Source organism: Myotis daubentonii, chromosome 2 (assembly GCF_963259705.1).
Source record: "Myotis daubentonii chromosome 2, mMyoDau2.1, whole genome shotgun sequence".
Classification (NCBI taxonomy): domain Eukaryota; kingdom Metazoa; phylum Chordata; class Mammalia; order Chiroptera; family Vespertilionidae; genus Myotis; species Myotis daubentonii.
Window position 1 is genome coordinate 134599329 of NC_081841.1, and position 19691 is coordinate 134619019.

General features: G+C 45.5%; 1 pseudogene; it reads left to right on the top strand.

The window, feature by feature from the left end:
- The first annotated feature begins 1123 nt into the window (after positions 1–1123).
- Positions 1124–2115, top strand: LOC132228374 (large ribosomal subunit protein uL18-like; annotated as a pseudogene).
- Positions 2116–19691: the final 17576 nt, after the last annotated feature.

Here is a 19691-nt window from a genome sequence, read left to right on the forward strand (position 1 = left end):
AACATTAAAACTACAACTAAAAGACAAAACAGCTATCATCCAGAACCACAGGAAAGCTGGCCGAGTGGAAGTTCTACAACTAGAAGGAAAGAAAAAAGCGCATTGAGACTGGGTAGGAGGTGCAGAGGTGCCAAGAGCAGAGGTACGGAGGTTCGTGTGCGAGGTGGGCTGCACCTGGGTGCGCGTTTTTTTTCAATCAGAAGGGGATACAAGCTCTCGAATGCACTGAACTCGTTTACGGCGAGACTCTGGGGACCCAGACTCCTACGGGGAGAAACTGGACTGTCTTGCAGTGGGTCGGAAAGTGAGTGTGGCTTTCTTGCAGAGCTGCTCGCAGGGATCATTGTTACTGTGGGGGCATGGGACTCGGGGACTCAGGGACGCAGAGACACAGAGATGCGAGGAGTTGCGGAGACAGCTAATGGCAGCCATTGCTGTTTGCTCCACCCTGGTGATTCTCTGAGACCCTGCCCCACTCAATTTACATCCCCACCCAAGCAGGGCAAAGGAACCGCCTGCTCTTTTGCAGCCTAACCTAACAAACTGCAGCTGGGTCAGAGAGCTCCAAAACTTCCAAACCCCAAACAAAGAGGAGAAATCTGCTGATATCGCTGTAGCTCCTGCTGGGTGGACTCACACAGTGGTTGACCTAGAGATCCAGGAGCCAGGGTACCCAGTGGTCAGATACCAGATTTCAACTCCTCACACCCATAAGGGACACACTCAAGAGGCAGACTCAATGAGCACCAAAACCCCACTGAAGCAAGTCCTACCCCATAAGGGTGTCTCCAGCACAGCAGTTCTTCCACTATAGACACAGCGGGTCCTTGCAGTCAGCCAAAATGCAGAGACAAAGAAACATGTCACAAATGAAAGAAATGGAGGACAGCAAACTACTGGACATAGAGTTCAAAACCACAGTTATAAGGTTACCTAAGAATCTTCTACAAACTTCCGAGGAACTTAGTGAGACCTTCAAGGATCTTAATGAGAATGCCAAAAAAATGGAAAAGGACCAGTCAGAAATTAAACATACACTGACTGAAATTAAGAATAATATACTCTTTTTTCTCCACCAGAGTTAGGCTAGGCCTGCAGGTCTGTGGCGAGCCGCAGCCGTGGGTCTCTCTTCCGCAGGATGGGGTTTGTGAAAGTTGTCAAGAATAAGGCCTACTTCAAGTGATACCAAGTGAAATTCAGAAGATGGCCAGAGGGTAAAACCGATTACTATGACCAGAAATGCTTGGTAATCCAGGATAAAAATAAGTACAACACACCTAAGTACAGGATGATAGTCCGGGTCACCAACAGAGACATCATCTGTCAGATCGCTTATGCCCGTACAGAAGGAGATATGATAGTTTGTGCAGCTTATGCTCATGAACTCCCCAAGTATGGTGTGAAGGTTGGCCTGACAAATTATGCTGCAGCATATTGTACTGGTCTGCTGCTGGCCCGCAGGCTTCTCAATAGGTTTGGCATGGACAAGATCTATGAAGGACAGGTGGAGGTGACTGGAGATGAATACAATGTGGAAAGCATTGATGGTCAACCTGGTGCCTTCACCTGCTACTTGGATGCAGGGCTTGCCATAACTACTACTGGAAATAAAGTTTTTGGGGCCCTGAAGGGAGCTGTGGATGGAGGCCTATCTATCCCTCACAGTACCAAATGATTCCCTGGTTATGATTCAGAAAGCAAGGAATTCAATGCAGAAGTACATCGGAAGCACATCATGGGTCAGAACATTGCAGATTATATGCATTATCTAATGGAAGAAGATGAAGATGCTTTCAAGAAACAGTTCTCTAAATATATAAAGAACAACGTAACTCCAGAAATGATGGAGGAGATGTATAAGAAAGCTCATGCTGCTATACGAGAGAATCCAGTCTATGAGAAGAAGCCTAAGAAAGAAGTTAAAAAGAAGAGGTGGAACCGTCCCAAAATGTCTCTTGCCCAGAAGAAAGATTGGGTAGCTCAGAAGAAAGCAAGCTTCCTCAGAGCTCAGGAATGGGCTACTGAGAGCTAATAAACCAAATCATAATTTTCTATGAAGATTTTCCAGAAGAGAGACAATAAACTTATTAGGCAAACAGGAAAAAAAAAGAATAATATACAGAGATCCAACAGCAGACTAGAGGATCCCAAGAATCAAGTCAAAGATTTGAAATATGAAGAAGCAAAAAACACCCAACCAGAAAAACGAAAAGAAAAAAGAATCCAAAAATATGAAGCTAATGTAAGGAGCCTCAGGGACAACTTCAAACATACCAACATCTGAATTATGGGGGTGCCAGAAGAAGAGAGAGAAAAAGATACTGAAAGCCTATTAGAAGAAATCATGACAGAAAACTTCCCCTACCTGATGAAAGAAATAGACTTACAAGTCCAGGAAGCACAGAGAACCCCAAATAAGAGGAATCCAAAGAGGACCACACCAAGACACATCATAATTAAAATGCCAAGGGCAAAAGACAAAGAGAGTCTTAAAAGCAGCAAGAGAAAAATAATCAGTTACCTACAAGGGAGTACCCATACAACTATCAGCTGATTTGTCAACAGAAACCATGCAGGCCAGAGGGGACTGGCAAGAAATGTTCAAAGTGATGAATAGCAAGAATCTACAACCAAGATTACTCTACCCAGCAAAGCTATCATGTAGAATTGAAGGTCAGATCAAGAGCTTCACAGACAAGAAAAAGCTAAAGGAGTTCATCACCACCAAACCAGGATTATATGAAATGCTGAAGGGTATTCTTTAAGAAGAGGAGGAAGAAGAAAAAGGTAAAGATAAAAATTATGAACAACAAAGTGACAACAAATAAATATCTATCAACAAGTGAATCTAAAAATTAAGTCAGAATAAACTGGTGAATATAATAGAAGCAGGGGCGTAGAAAGGGAATGGACTGGCAAATCTCTGGGGGAAGCAGGTTTGGGGGGTGCGGGAAGAGATTGGACAAAAATCTTTACACCTATGGATGAGGACAGTGGCAGGGGGTAAGGCATGGGATGGGGTGGGGTGGGAGCCAGGTGGAGGGGAGCTATGGGGGGAAAAAAGAGGAACATCTGTAATAATCTGAATAAAGATTTATTTTAAAAAATAGTGCTGCCATTAAATTCATAGGTTGACGATCAACCACTGACCCACACCAGCCAGGCTAAATTCTTACTTTAAATCCTGTTTGCCCTGGCTGTTCACATTCCTTCCCTATTTCCACTCCTTGGGTAGCAAACCACAAAGTTTCTTTCTTTTTTTTTAATTTTTATTAATTAAATCTTTATTGTTCAGATTATTACATTTGTTCCTCTTTTTTCCCCCCCGCATAACACCCCTCCACCCAGTTCCCACCCTACCCTCCTCCCTCACTCCCCACCCACTGTCCTCATCCATAGGTGCACGATTTTGTCCAGTCTCTTCCCCCATCCCCCTTACCCCTTTCCCCCCTCAAGAATAGTCAGTCCACTCCCTTTCTATGCCCCTGATTCTATTATAATCTCCAGTTCATTCTGTTCATCAGATTATTCACTTGATTTTCAGATTCACTTGTTGATAGATGTGTATTTGTTGTTCATAATTTGTATCTTTACCTTTTTCTTCTTCTTCCTCTTCTTAAAGGATACCTTTCAGTATTTCATATAATACTGGTTTGGTGGTGATGAACTCCTTTAGCTTTTTCTTGTCTGTGAAGCTCTTTATCTGACCTTCAATTCTGAATGATAGCTTTGCTGAATAAAGTAATCTTGGTTGTAGATTCTTGGCATTCATCACTTTGAATATTTCTTGCCACTCCCCTCTGGCCTGCAAAGTTTCTGTTGAGAAGTCAGCTGACAGTCATATGGGTACTCCCTTGTAGGTAACTGACTTTCTTTCTCTTGCTGCTTTTAAGATTCTCTCTTTATCTTTTGCTCTTGGCATTTTAATTATGATGTGTCTTGGTGTGGTCCTCTTTGGATTCCTTTTGTTTGGGGTTCTCTGCGCTTCCTGGACTTGTAAGTCTATTTCTTTCACCAGGTAGGGGAAGTTTTCTGTCATTATTTCTTCAAATAGGTTTTCAATATCTTGGTCTCTCTCATCTTCTGGCACCCCTATAATTCTGATGTTGGTACGCTTGAAGCTGTCCCAGAGGCTCCTTACACTATCTTCGTATTTTTGGATTCTTTTTTCATTTTGCTTTTCTGGTTGGGTGTTTTTTGCTTCTTTGTATTTCAAATCGTTGACTTGATTCTTGCGATCCTCTGGTCTGCTGTTGGGAGTCTGTATAATACTCTTTATTTCAGTCAGTGTATGCTTAGTTTCTAGTTGGTCCTTTATCACAACCTCGAGGGTCTCAGATTTCTTGTAGGTCTCATTAAGTTTATTGGCAGTTTCTAGAAAATTCTTGAAAAACCTTAAAAGTGTGGTTTTGAACTCTATATCCAGTAGTTTGCTTGCCTCCATTTCTGTCATTTGTGTCCTTTTTCTTTGTCTCCGCATTTTTTATGCTTCCCTGTTGCCGGGAGCCGGTCCATCCTTGCTGTTTCAAGGGACCTGGAATATATGGCATACAGTTCTTAATATGTTTGCTCACCTTCTTGGTGCTGTGTTTTAACCAAGGTCACCTCTCTGAGAACGGTTGAATCCCCAGGTAGGGATTTTCCCCTGAAGTTAGGGAGGGAATAAAACCCCTCAACTAAGTGCCAGGCGGGTAATTAATCACTTTAACTATGAACAGTCATGCTTAAGCTACATAATCTTTACTCCCTGGAATGGAGATAAGAAACGCCCTAACCTTTGTAATAGAGATTGATAGGATTGAATCAACTGGTATAAATACAGATGTAACAAGACAGAAAGAGACAGAACTTATATGAAGATCCGAGACACAGAACTTAGGAGACAGAACTAAGAACACAGAACTTAGAAGACAGAACCAAGAGAGACAGAACCTAGGCACAGAACCTACACAGAACATTCTCTAGAGACAGAAGAACTTCGCTGGAGAGAACATGGCAAAAGATCCTGGACTGAACCTGACTACAGAAATTGGCAACAGAACCTGACTAGAACCTGGTGACTGAACCTGGCTGGAGAACCTGGACAGAACCTGGCTGGAGAACCTAGCGAGGGAACATGGCTACAGATCCTGGCTGGAGAACCTGGAGAACCTAGCAAGAGAACATGGACACAGAACCTGGCTGGAGATCCTAACCAGAACTTCTCTGGAGATCCAGACCAGAACTTGGCTGGAGATCCTGGCTAGAGATCCTGGCTAGGCTGCTGATCAACTGAACGCTGTCTCCGTGTCATTCCTTCTTCGCCTACTCCGTCCACACCTTTGGGGACCCCTGGACCTGCTGGGGTTGGACCACGGCACCCTGTGTTGATAAAGTGGTTTTCTGTGCTAAGTGTCCTCTAGGGCCCAGTGGTTTAGCTTCCCCAATTACCTGAGGAGGACACTGTTGGTGTACCCCCTTGTGGTCTTTGTGCACAGTCTTGTTGTAGTTAAGCCTTGATTGTTGTAGGTATCACTGGGAGGAATTGACCTCCAGGCCTATTGGCTGTGAGAATCAGCTGTGTCTGCAGTGGGAGAATTTCTGTGCTGGAGACACCCCTTTGGGGCAAGACTTGCTTCAATGGGACTTTGGTGCTCACTGAGTCTGCCCCCTGAGTGTGTCCTTTATGGTTCCACGGAGCTTCAAACTGGATGGTCCCACTCTGACCTCTGGGTACACTGGCTCCTGGATCTCTAGGGAGGTGCTAATCTAGCCTCTGCCCGAGGCTATACAGCAAAAGCCTCCCTGCAGGGCTTGGGCAGGGCGGGTCCCATGGGATCAACAGGGTGGGGCTAGCAGTTATGGCTGCTCTCAGAGGCCCAGCTTCTCAGTGTCTCGGCAATCGCTGCAAGCCCCCCCGCCCCCGAGAGAAAGCTGCCCTCGAGTTCCGACCGATGCCAGGCAGTCCCGCTTCTCCCGTATGAATCTGGGTCCCCAGAGACTCGCCTGGAATTGGAGCTTAGAGCCTGAGACTCCCTCCGGATTGAAAACAACAACCGCGCCTTCAGCCGCCAGCCTGCTCCGTGTGTGCCTCTGTACCTTAGTATTTTTCTTCCACACTGTGCCTCCTCTGAGTCTCAGTATGCTTTTCTCTTTCCTTCTAGTTGTAGAATTTCCACTCAGCCAGCCTTCCTGTGGTTCTGGATGATGTCCATTCCGTCTTTTAGTTGTATTTTTGAAGTGGTTGTTCGAGGCAGCAAACTCTGGTGTTTACCTATGCCGCCATCTTGGTTTTTCTGCCAAAAAGTTTCTTAATGGCCAACTTTTAATTAGCTCTCCCACTCTTTTTTTTAAACATGTTTTTTTTTAAAAAATATGTTTTTATTGATTTCAGAGAGAGGAAGAAAGAGGGAGAAAGAGACAGAAACATCAATGATGAGAGAATCATCGATTGGCTGCCTCCCGTACTCCCCAAACTGGGATTGAGGGTATGTGCCCTGACCAAGAATTGAACCATGTCCTCCTGGTTTGTAGGTCAATGCTCACCTGCCAGGCTCTCCCACTTTTCCCCAATAATCTAACCTACACTGTCAGAGAAAAATCTTTCCTTTCATTGTTCTGACTCTAGTCCAGTACTGCCCAAACTATCTGTGGTAGAGGGCTGATTTTCTTTAAATGTCCAATCTGCTGTGGACTGGAAACTTTAAAAAAAATATATGTTTTATTGATTTTTTAGAGAGGAAGGGAGAGGAATAGAGTTAGAAACATGGATTATTTGCCTCCTACACACCCCCTACTGGGCATGTGCCCACAACCAAGGTACATGCCCTTGACCGGAATTGAACCTGGGACCCTTCAGTCCACAGGCTGACGCTATATCCACTGAGCCAAACCAGTTAGGGCTGGAAACTTTTGTAAAATACAATAAACATGATTACTAGAAAAGTGAATTAGAAAATCTAAAGTAAAATACTCTTATGTGTCTCCTCCACTCTCAGTCCTTTACTTCACTTCTGACACTTCTGGTCACCAAGTGTGTGTAGGTTTTCTACTCACCATGCAATTCTCTGACACCTGTTGTATGGCCTACAATTCAACTTCATTCTGATGCCATTTGCCTGGAGACAGTGTCAGGTCCCACAGGTTGAGCGCTCTGTTCTACAAGACTGTCCCACCCCCCACGTTAGATGCCAGATGCATGTCCAGGTTACCTGTGCTTCTGACCCATTGGCTATAAAATCAGTTTCCCACCACCCCCTCCTAGGCCTTGTTTAATTTGCTAGAGCAGCTCACAGACCTCAGCTTGAGGCCAGTTAGTAAGAAACTAGGAAAATTCCCTGCCAAGTGGAATGAGGAACCTGAGACAAATGGTTAAACAAAAGGCTGGAGTGGCTGAGCAATTCACAGCCAGCTGATAAATCACAAGACTCTATCCTCCCTAACCAAAGATGCCTAAGAGCAGGTGGTTTAAATCACCTTAGTCAGGGAGTTAGATAACAGCAACAAAAAACAATTAGAGCCAGACTAATCCAAGATAAAGGTGAAACTAACCAGAAAATGACCCCAGACCACATTATATACTCATTTTAATACATCAGCATACCATATGACACACCTGGAAATCTAATGAATGTTCTGTTGAGATCCTCCCCTGGGACCACCCCTAAAATTCCCACCTATAGAAAATAGATAAAACCACCCTAGCTGGTTTGGCTCAGTGGATAGAGCGTCAGCCTGTGGACTAAAGGGTCCCAGGTTCGACTCCGGCCATGGGCACATGCCTGGGTTGTGGGCTCGATCACCCGAGTGGGGGATGTGCAGGAGGCAGCCAATCAATGATTCTCTCTCATCATTGATGTTTCCATCTCTCTAGCTCTCTCCCTTCCTCTCTGAAATCAATAAAGAGATATTTAAAAAAAAAAAAAAAAAGCCAAGAGCTCTCTTTAAAAAAGAAAATAGACAAAACCCTCAGGACAAAGAATACCAGATGGGCTCTTCTTTGAGCGCGCCCAAGCCCCTTTCCTCAGGCCAGTACTTTGCTTCTTCTAGCCTAATCTCTAAGGTCCCAATGAGACTTGCACCCAGGGGAGCAATGGGCAGCGGCACTTCATCTGGGCTTACCTCCGGATCCTGTCTCCACGGGCCCTTCCTTTGCCTCACTGTCCCAAGCTTTTTTAAAAAATATATTTTATTGATTTTTTTACAGAGAGGAAGGGAGAGGGATAGAGAGTTAGAAACATCGATGAGAGAGAAACATCGATCAGCTGCCTCCTGCACACCCCCACTGGGGATGTGCCCGCAACCAAGGTACATGCCCTTGATCAGAATGGAACCTGGGATTCTTGAGTCCGCAGGCCGACGCTCTATCCACTGAGCCAAACCAGTCAGGGCACTGTCCCAAGCTTTAATAAACGTACTGTCATTTTCACCTGGACTTATGTCATAAATTTTTTCCTGCTTGAGTCAAGAACCTAACGGTCGCCTGACATTCTGAAAGGTCCCGGACAGTGCCGGGGCCTGGCTAGCCCTGGTGTGGAAGCAGTCCAGTAACAATTTACTTACTAGAGTACCGGATTAGTTAAAAGGATATGATTCTGTTAACAGGCAGGTGGAAGACATACATAAGGCAAGGTATGTGGGAGTGGGGGCTGGGCTCCCATGCCCTCTTTAGTGTGCCACCCTCCCAGCACGTAGATGAGCTCACTAACCATTTGAATCCCTAACCTTTTGGGGTTTTTTGAGGCTTCATTAAATAGGCATGATTAATTGCATCATTGGCCAATGGTGACTCTAGCCCTTGTCTCCTCCCCAGATGTCTGGGGTGGTGGGCTAAAAGTTCCAACCCTCTAGTCCTGTGTTTTTTCCCCTCTTCAACCAGCTCCTTCCTATCACATGTAGCTTTCAAAAAGTCACTCCATTAACATAAATGTAGGTGTGGTTGAAAAGTACTCATCATGCATTATAAAACCACACACACTGCCCTAGTGGGTTGGGCTCAGTGGATAGAGCATCGGCCTGTGGACCAAAGGGTCCCAGGTTTGATTCCAGTCAAGGGCACGTACCTTGGTTGCAGGCTTCTCCCCAGCCCAGGCCCTGGTTGGGGTGCGTGCAGGAGGCAACCAATCGATTTGTTTCTCTCTGTCAGGGAGCCCTTGCTCCTGAGTCCACAGATACTCCTGAAGCCTGCTCGCTGCACTAATTGTGAGAGTACTGACTCCATCCTGCTCCATTACGCTAACCGTTGGGCCCAAGTCCCTCTGCCAGGTACTGGACCTCCTTGGATGCTGGGCATTAGAAAACAGAGAAGACATGAGAAGTTGCAGGTATATAAGAGAGTCTCTATTGTAGCCCAAGTAGCCATTGCTACAAAGGAGCCTTTAGGCAAAGCAGTTCAGCAAAGTAGTCCTTGCTAATACAGTAGCAAACACAGGAGCCATCCTAGCAAAAACAGCCAGCACCAGCTGGTCAGTAATACATTTTCCCCATAATGCAGCCCCCAACATAGGAGCTGTACAGGAGCCATTACTAAGTAGCCTGACCAAGCAGCCTCGCATGTATATACAAGCTCAAACAAGCTCAAACAAAAGAGGCTTTGTGCCAAATACAGAAAGGCATGCCTAAGCAGTGTATAGCTTGCTGCATCCTTGCTTTTGCACCTGAGTATAGCAAATTAGCCTCAAACACCCTGATTAGGATTCCCACACTCAGAGTGGCCTTGAACATCCGGCGTACTCTGGATAGGGCCCCCGACTCTCACATTGATATTTCTTTCTGTCTTTCCCTCTCTCATCCACTCTCTCTAAAATCAATGGAGCCCTAGCCAGTTTGGCTCAGTGGATAGAGTGTCAGCCTGCAGACTGAAGGGTTCTGGGTTTGATTCCAGTCAAAGCACATGCTGGAGTTGCAGACTCGATCCCAAGTAGGGGGCATGCAGGAGGCAACCATTCAGTGATTCTTTCTAATCATTGATGTTTCTGTCTTTCCCTCTCCCTTCTTCTCTGAAATCAATAAAATAAAATAAAATAATAAAAAATAAAATAAATGGGAAAATTCCTAGGGTGCGGATTAAAAAAACACAACCTCCCCCCCCCCCACACACACACTTTTAAAAAAATATATATATCCCCATTGATTTCAGAGAGGAAGGGAGAGGGAGAGAGAGATAGAAACATCAACAATGAGAGAGAATCATTGATCAGCTGTCTCCTGCACGCCCCCCCATTGGGGATCGAGCCCGCAACCCGGGCATGTGCCCTTGACCAGAATCAAACCTGGGACCTTTCAGTCCACAGGCCAATGCTCTATTCACTGAGCCAAACTGGGTAGGGTACACACACACTTTTTACCTTTATCTTCTGGAGCTATTTCAGGAGCTGTGAACAAAAGATAGCCCCTATTTCTCTTAACATTTAGGAAAGAAATTACAAAGGTATAAGGAGCTATGTGCTGGGAGCCATGGATAAAGACCAAATTATATATTTCTTGTTATAAAACACAATATTACAGAAAAAAAATACAAAACCATGCAAAATATAGTTTTAAACTTTTTTATTATTAGAATTTTAGGTTGTTAGATTTTATTTTTATACTAGAGGCCCGGTGCACAAAAATTTGTGCACTCGAGGGAGAGGGGGGGGTCCCTCAGCCCAGCCTGTACCCTCTCGCAGTCTGGGACCCCTCAGGAGATAACGACCTGCTGGCTTAGGCCTGCTCCCGGGTGGCAGAGGGCAGGCCCAATCCCTAGGTGCAGCCCCTGGTCGGGCTCAGAGCAGGGCCAATTGGGGGGTTGGGGCACACTCAAGGCAGGGTCGATGGGGAGGTTGCAGCGCCACCCCCTGTCACACACAGAGCAGGGCCAATCAGGGGGTTGTGGCGCTGCCCCCTGTCACTCACAGAGCAGGGCCCATCAGGGGGTTGAGGAGCTCCCCCGTCACTCACAGAGTAGGGCCGATAGGGGAGTTAGGGCACCGCCCCCTGTCACACACAGAGCAGGGCGGATCAGGGGGTTGGGGCGCCGTCCTCTATCACTCACAGAGCAGGGCTGATCAGGGGGTTGGGGCGCCACCACTGTCACACTCAGGGCAGAGCCGATGGGGAGGTTATGGCTCTACCCCGTCACACACAGAGCAGGGCCCATGGGGGGGGGGGGGTTGGGGCACTGCACCCTGTCACACACAGAGCAGGGCTGATCAGGGGGTTGGGGCGCCTTCCCCTGTCACAAACAGAACAGGGCAGATGGGGAGGTTGTGGCCCCACCCCCTGTCACACACAGAGCCGCAGGGCGATCAGGGAGTTTGGGCGCTGCCCCCTGTCACACTGATCCCGGTGCCAGGAGGCCTTGCGGCTCCACTGATCCCGGTGCTGGGAGGCATATTACCCTTTTATTATATAGGATAGAGGCTTGGTGCATGGGTGGGGGCCGGCTGGTTTGCCCTGAAGGTTGTCCTGGATCAGGGTGGAGGTCCCCACTGGGGTGCCTGGCCAGCCTGGGTGAGGGGATGATGGCTGTTTGCAGCTGGCTGTTTACAGGCTGGCGGGTGACTGAAGCTTCCAACTGCTCCTTTTTTTTTTTTTTTTAATTCTGGGCCAGCTTTAGCTCTGGCTCCAGCTCTGAGTCCTCTGCTGCTGAAAGCAGGTATCTGGTTTGTTTGGGTTCTATAATCAAAATTCTGTTTCAACTACAGCTCTGAGATCCCGGCGGGCTGAAAGCAGGTTTCTGGGGTTTTGTTTAGCTTCTATATTTGTAACAATGTTTCAAACTGCAAGCTCAGAGGCTGGCAAGGCAGGCGGGGAACGTTGGTTTTCTCCATCACTGAAGCAAGCAAGCCTCATGTTAGCTTCAAGCTGCCTGGCTGCCGGCTGCCATCTTGGCTGGCAGTTAATTTGCATATCGCCCTGATTAGCCAATGGGAAGGGTAGCAGATGTATGCTAATTACCATGTTTCTCTTTTATTAGATAGGTGACAGCAAATATAAGATTATTCTGTCAAATGCCTTAAAAAGTTCCTAAACTCTTACTCTCAATTCTGTCCCGGGCTGTGGACCACATATTGAATAAGTATGCTGTAGTTAAGACTGGCCTGAACTTTATCTAATTTTGAATTCTAAATCTTACAACCCAATCATTTCACCCCCTTTTCAAAAACTTGCAAAACTATTTGACCTGACTTTCAAAACCTGTACAAGTGTCCCCAACATACTTCTTTCAAGTTTTATTGAGGTATAATTTATATACAATCAACTACATACATTTAAAGTGTATAAGAAAAACTGGGTCTTATAAAACCTAGATTTATTTTCAAAATATATTCAGGTGATGATCACTTCTCACTATGGTCAGAGCCTACACTGGGGCCAAGCTACTATCATCTTTTCCCTGAACTATACGCGGGCTGTCTAACTGCTTTGCCTGTGTTCTGCCTTCTTCATTCTGCAGGCAGAGTGAGCCTTTAAAATTCTAAGTCCCATCAGGTTACTTCTCCAGCACATCCTCCAACAACTCTGCATCTCACTGAGACTAGAATCCCAATGTCTTACTCAGTCCTAGGAGGTACCATGTGATCTGGCTCCTCCCCTGTGATTTTATCTCCAGCATCTTCCCTCTCACTCAGATCCAGTCATCCCTCAAACATCCCCCCACCCTCAAACATCCCACACACTCTCAAACATCCCACACTCCTGGCTTTCTGCTTGCTCTTCCCCAGATTTCCATGTTGCTTACACTCTCATTTCTTATGGTTTCAGCTTTCCTATCAGAAAGGCCTTTCCTCGCCAACCATGTAACATAGTAAACCCATCACTCTCTATCCCTTATCCTGCTTGATATTGTATTTCAAACAAACTAAAAAAAAAAAAAAAAAAGTCTGGAGGCTTTGGCTAGAAATAAATGATAAAGATTTAGTCAAGGGTCCTAGGGTTTGCAAACCGAAAACACAGTAGGCAGAAACCCAGAAGTGATCCAAAACAGAAAGAAAAGTTGGAGTCCTTATAGTAACAAACTATAAAAATGACCCCTGAAAGTACAGTCTGAAGAGTCCTTATAGTAAAGACTATTATTTGAGAATAATCAGTTCTGATTCTTAGCTCAAGGGGTGGTCCAGGGCATTATCCATCAGATGTGGGACAGCCTGGATGATGGATGTCAGATGGGGGCTTGGTGGAGTGGAACAAAGGGGTATATCCAGGCACTGAGTCAGGACTGGAAAGTTTAAGTTCCCAGGTTAGTTAAAACAAGAATAGAATTGTTTCCTCATGCCCCATTCTACTTAATTTTAGTAATTTAGCAGCTTGACTACAGTGACTCCATTTTATTTCTTCACTCCATTCCTCAAGAATTACCTGCAGATGTGTTACTGTTTATGTGCTACTGTTTAGCCTTCCCTGCACCCACTAGAATGTAAGTTCCACGAAACAGAAAACAGGGACATGGGCTTTGTTGCAGTTTTAGTGTCTAGAATACTTTCTGGTGGGCACTTCATATTGGGCACTTAATAAATATTTGCTGAATGAAGTACAAAACTATCAAAAAAGAATATGGGCTTACCATCTAACAAGAGTGTTGACCTTATGCAAAATATACTTTGTCTAAAAAGACGAAATGCCAGGAAAGGCCTAAAATCCACATTTCGGTACAGCAGCTGTGCTTGAGCTCCGCCCATCCCCAACTTTCTCAACAGAGTGAAGTCCTCCGGGGCCCACCGCTGCCTGCCCCCGGGAGCACTCGGTTCAGTTTGTCCGGAAAACAGCCATTACTGCGATACTTAGAGGTGCCCATCTGCGCGCTCTCCGGCGCATGTCCAGTCTTCTGGGAACGTTCGGTGAACACACACACAGCCTTTGGAGTGGCTTGTGGTTTGTAAACCCACGCCCAGCCCCTCGCGGGTCACTGCCCAGAACCACAGCCACTGCGCTAGGCGAGAGCAGGCTTCTGTCTGCGAAGGAGGCTGGGCACCCCTAGGAGGCGCCATAGCCAGAGAACCAGGCCCTCCGTCCCCCGGAGTCCAGGCGTCCTCGGTGCGGGGCTGCCCTCCCCGCCTCAGGAGCCCGCGCCGGGGCCACCTCTGCCCGCTGCGGAGAGGAGGAGCCGGGACCCAAGGGCTCCGGGCTTTCCCCGGAGGTGAGCGGCCGCGCCTCCCACTGACAAGGGCGCTCCTCCGCCACCGGTGCGGACAGACGCCGGGGGACAGACCGCCGCGGGGTGCCGCCCACTGCCCGGGCCTCCGCGACTGCAGTTTGCTCGCGCCCCTGCCTTAAAGAGGGCAAATGCGCCCCGACAGGTGTGGCTCGGGGCTTGAACGCGGACCCATGGACTGGGTTGGGGTCCGGGTCAGGGCACATGCCGGGCTGCGGGCTCCGTCCCCAGTGCGGGGCGTGCAGGAGGCAGCCGATCCATGATTCTCTCTCATCACTGATGTTTCCATCTTTCTCTCCCTCTCCCGCCTCTCTGAAATCAATAATATAAATACGTATTTTTTTTTAAAGAAGCAAATGCTGCTCAGCAGACGTCTCCCTCTTTCTAGCCTCCCCTCTACTGCCTTTTCCTGGCAGAATGTACTGGAACTTGTCAAAGAAAGAAAAAGCAGCAACTCATCAGCATATACATCGCCTCTCCCTAGTCAACCCCATTTAACGGAGGGTGGTGGGCGGGGAGGGGGAGTGAAGGGGTGGGGGGGCTAGGACCAGAAGCTGCATTTCCTCATTACAGAGCGTGGCCCACCGCGGTTACAGCAATTGTATAAACCAAACGATTGCCGGCTGTAGGTTGGAACAATGAAAACGAATTCCTAGCGGACCTGGGTTAAAGCACCAACAACTTCATTGTCCTGCCTCGGCCTCTCCCTGTGCGCCCGCGAATGTGAGATGTCACCCAAAGGGGGCGCCCGCTGCGCGGCTGTGGCTTGGAGATGTATTGAAGCCTCAATATGTCCATTTTGGAAGCGGTTCAGGGAAAGGAAAAGAAAAGGGCCAGGAGAAAACAGCTGTAAAGAGCATCTTTTTGGGATAGTCAGGTGTCCTTCATAACCGGGAAGACTAAACAGACATTTTTATAGCCTGGTGGAGAAGAGCCCAGACTTGGCGTGTTGCTTAGCAACATAAAAGCTTAATAAAACCATTAAGGTGAAAAATTACAATAAAAGACACGGCACAAAGCTCATTATTGAATGCTTGATGACTAACTGGGGAGAGGTAGTCTTGCTTCCAAATATTTCTTTGCAAAAAGATACCAAACATTCCTTTTGGAATGAATGGAAACAGAGCTCTTGGTACATTAAGTTCATCTGATTTCTGCTACTAATTTATGGTTTGGGCATTCTAACATGGCCACAGTGATTAGCATGAGCTTATTATGAATTTATCCTTTCTGAAGATATTTTTAAGTACTCATTGTGCAAAGCACGGAATTGCCTTTGTTTATATGAAGCTCTTCATACATACATCTATTATTTTTTGTATCTTGTTGTTTTGCCTGCTCTATTCCTGCCCTTCCCTACCCCAACATAGGGCAAAGGCAGAGCAGATTAGGACATGGTGGGGGAGAAGCATGGGGAGGGTAACCAACTGAGAGTTAATACCTGAAATCCTGCCCTCGGTGGCTTCTGAAAGTAGCAAACATGAAAATATGGGGAGTTGAGTCAATCATTAGTATGCTAGCTCTCAAGAAACATTTAACAAATTTTGCAACCACTTCTGCAAGACTTCCCAGGAGAATTAGACTAGGTGATGAGGTTATTATGATTTTATTAACATTTCTATGACTAATAACCATAACCCATTAGTTATAGCACCAAGGCATAGATAAATGTGGGAAGAAATGAAAAATATCTGCAAATGGTTTTCTTAAAAAGTATGTAGGCAACAAAATGAAAAGGGAGCCCACTGTATGGGAGAACATATTTGGCAATGATACAGCTGATAAAGGGTTAATATCCAAATTATATAAGGAACTCATACAACTTAACAAAAGGAAGACAATCCAATTTAAAAGTGGGCAAAGGACCTAAATAGACACTTCTCCAAAGTGGACATACCGATGGCAAAGAGACATGAAAAAATGCTCAAAGTCACTGATCATCAGAGAGATGCAAATTAAAACAACAATGAGGTATCACCTCACACCTGTCAGAATGGCTACCATCAACAAATCAACAAATGACAAGTACTAGCGAGGATGTGGAGTAAAGGGAACCCTGGTACATTGCTGGTGGGAATGAAGACTGGTGCAGCCATTATGGGAAACTGTATGGAGTTTCCTCAAAAAATTAAATATGGACTTGCCATTTGACCCAGTGATTTCACTTCTAGGAATATATCCCAAGAAATCAGAAACAACAATCAGAAAGAATGTACGCACCCCTATGTTCATAGCAGCACACTTTACAATAGCTAAGATCTGGAAACAGCCCAAGTGCTCTTCAGTAGATGAGTGGATAAAAAAGCTGTGATACATTTACACCATGGAATACTCTGCAGCAGTAAAAAGGAAGACTCTCTTACCCTTTAAAACAGCATGGAGGAACCTGGAGAGTATTATGCTAAGTGAAATAAGTCAGTCAGAGAAATACAAGTATCACATGATCTCACTCATATGTGGAATCTAAGTAACAAAATAAACTGATGAACAGAGTGGATCCAGAGACATGGAAGCAGGGAACAGTATGTGGAATCTTGGAGGGAAGGTAGGGGAGAGTGGGTGGGTGGGAAGTAATCAACCAAGAACCTTATATGCATATATGCATGGCCTATGGCCACAGACAATGGGGCAGGGGCGGGCTGGAGGGAATCGATGGGGGAAAAAGGGGGACATATGTAATACTTTCAACAATAAAGAATTATATTTTAAAAAGTATGTAGGTAAAAAGCGTTGCTTTTTGGAAATCATACTCCCAGCTACTATATCTATAGCATATGTATAGAAAAAGAACTTAAATTAAATGGGGCCAAGTACTTAAAATGGCCCTGGTAATGTTTGTTTGTAGTTCATTGGAAGGTCACCAGAGGGTGCCCAGGTTTGCTACCTATGAATCTCCAAGGTCAGTTGCAGTTCAAGACAGTGAGTCTTAGCCAGTGACAGTTTCAACACGTGGAGACCTCCTTGCGGGAAGGTGGCAGGACTTGTAGGCCTGACAACCCACAGCCACCGGTATGAATGAGCTGGGCTAATGCTCCTGTTGAATTAGAAAGTGTTGACCTTGTTTTCAGTTGTGATTTGTTGCTCCTTAACTTGTCTCTCTCAACTTCTCCTCCTGCAAGGATTTGTATAGTGTTGGAGAAGAATGACAACCCCTGGAAAGGTATAATTACCGCCTAACGAATATATAGGTATAAATGGGTGAATGTGTACACCCACAGAAGAGAACAATGAGTGAAATCAGCCCTACCTAATCAAAGGAACTTCGTCACATGTTCTACAAGGTGAAAGCTCTGTATATCCTCTCATTCCTTTTTATTTTCAAATACATAATCTGAATCTTTCACCTTGTTTACTGTGACTCACTGTATTATCTATTGCTGTGTTATAAATAACCCCCTAATTTAGTGTTTTAAAATAACAAAACATTTATCTTGCAGTTTATGTAGGTCAAGAATTCAGGCACCCTCAGCTAGGTGGTTTTAGCTTGGGGCCTCTGTTATGAGGTTGCTGTCAAAATGTCAGCTGAGTCTGCAATCATCCGAGTGCCTGACTGGGCCGGAGGATCGACTTCCAAGCTGCTCACTCACATGACTGCTGGTAGAAAGCCTCAATTCCTCCCCGTGGGTCTCATCACAGGGCTGTTTGAGTGTCTCCACAAGATGGCATTTGTTTTCTCCAGAGTGAGAGAGCTAACAGAAGGCAAGGGAGAAGCCACAATATATTTTATGACCCAGCTTTGGAAGCCACACACCATGATTTCCTCAATATCCTAATGGTTACATAGGGCACCCCAATTCAATGTGGGAGGAGACTACCCAAGGCTGTGAGTACCAGGAGGTGGGATCTCAGGTAACCCTCTCGGAGGCTGGTTACCACTCACCTTGTTTTAAAAATGCAAATTTAAATCTCCTTTCAAATGTACATTTTACTTTGTTTAATGTTTTCATTCCTGTTTTAAAAATACATATTTGAGCCCAGCTGGCGTGGCTCAGTGGTTGAAATCGACCTATGAACCTATGAACCAGGAGGTCACAGTTCAATTCCTGGTTAGGGCACATGTCCAGGTTTTGGGATCTATCCCCAGTCAGGGGCGTGCAGGAGGCAGCCAAAAAATGATTCTCTCTGATTCTCTCTCATCACTGATGTTTCTATCTTTCTCTCCCTCTCCCCTCCTCTCTGAAATTAATAAAACATATATCATATATATATATATATATATATATATATATATATATATATATATATATATATGTACACACACACACCCAACCATTTGAGTCAACTTAAAAATGTATAGCAGAAGTTAATTTTCCTATGAGTAAAGGCCTCCCTCTTCTGCAGATCAGAAAACAATTTCTGAAGAGGTGTGTGTTGGGGTTTATGTCTTATCTTTAAAATTGTCCGCTTTCTGTCCTGGCTGGTATGGCTCAGTTGGTTGGAGAGTTGTCCTGTACACCGAGAGGTCTCGGGTTTGGTTCCTAGTCAGGGCACATACACAGGTTGGGGGTTGGGCCCCCGGTTGGGGCAAGTACAAGAAGCAACCAATTGATGTAACCCCCCACTCTCTCCCAACCCTTCTGTCCCTCCCTCCCTCCCTTCCTCAGAAAGCATATCCTTGGATGAGGATTAAAAAATAAAAGCTGCCTACTTTCTGACTGGGAATGACATTCTAGGAAATGACAAGCTATATTAAACAATAAAATTCAATAAAAGTAATTCAGGGAGTTACTGGTCACTTTGCTTCATAATTAACTATCCCAAGACATTTTCTGTATGACCTGTCACTAACCATATCTGAAAGATCACTGGATTGATTATTACATTATCTTTTAACAAATGAGGGTTTCTAAGGCAGAGAGGTTTCAAGCAACCTCAGAATGAAAGAATGGCTGAAAGTCACAGTGACCTTGAATGATATTAAAAAGTTAAGAGGAGCCCTGGCTGGGTAGGTCACTTGGTTAGAGTGTCATCCCAACATGCCAAGGTTGCGGGTCTGGCCTCTGGTCAGGGTACATACAAGAATAAACCAATGAATACATAATAACTAGAACAACGAATCCATGTTTCTCCCTCTCCCCTCCTCTCTTTCTCTAAAATCAGTTTTTTAAAAAGTTAAAAGAGACGGGTTAATAATCATTTAGCAGAGAGCCTCCACTTCCGTAACAGTAGAGGCAGTGCCCAGGCATCAAATAGCTATGCAATTGATCTCAACACAGAAAGGACGCTACAACAATTGCAGGAGAGTGGTTCTTGGCTTCAAAATGTACCAGAGTGAGCCCTAGCTGGTTTGGCTCAGTGGATAGAGCGTCGGCCTGCGGACTGAAGGGTCCCAGGTTTGATCCTGGTCAAGGGCACATGCAGGAGGCAGCTGATCAATGATTCTCTCTCATCATTGATGTTTCTATCTCTCCCTCTCCCTTCCTCTCTGAAATCAATAAAAATACATTTAAAAAAATGTACCAGAGTGCAATGTCCTTTTCAATGACCTTCAATGAGAAACGGCCTGAAAGGATAATGTCAAGAGCTTCTCTTTGTGTCAAGAAAGTGAAGCTTAACAAACATCCAGAGAATTTTTCTTCCT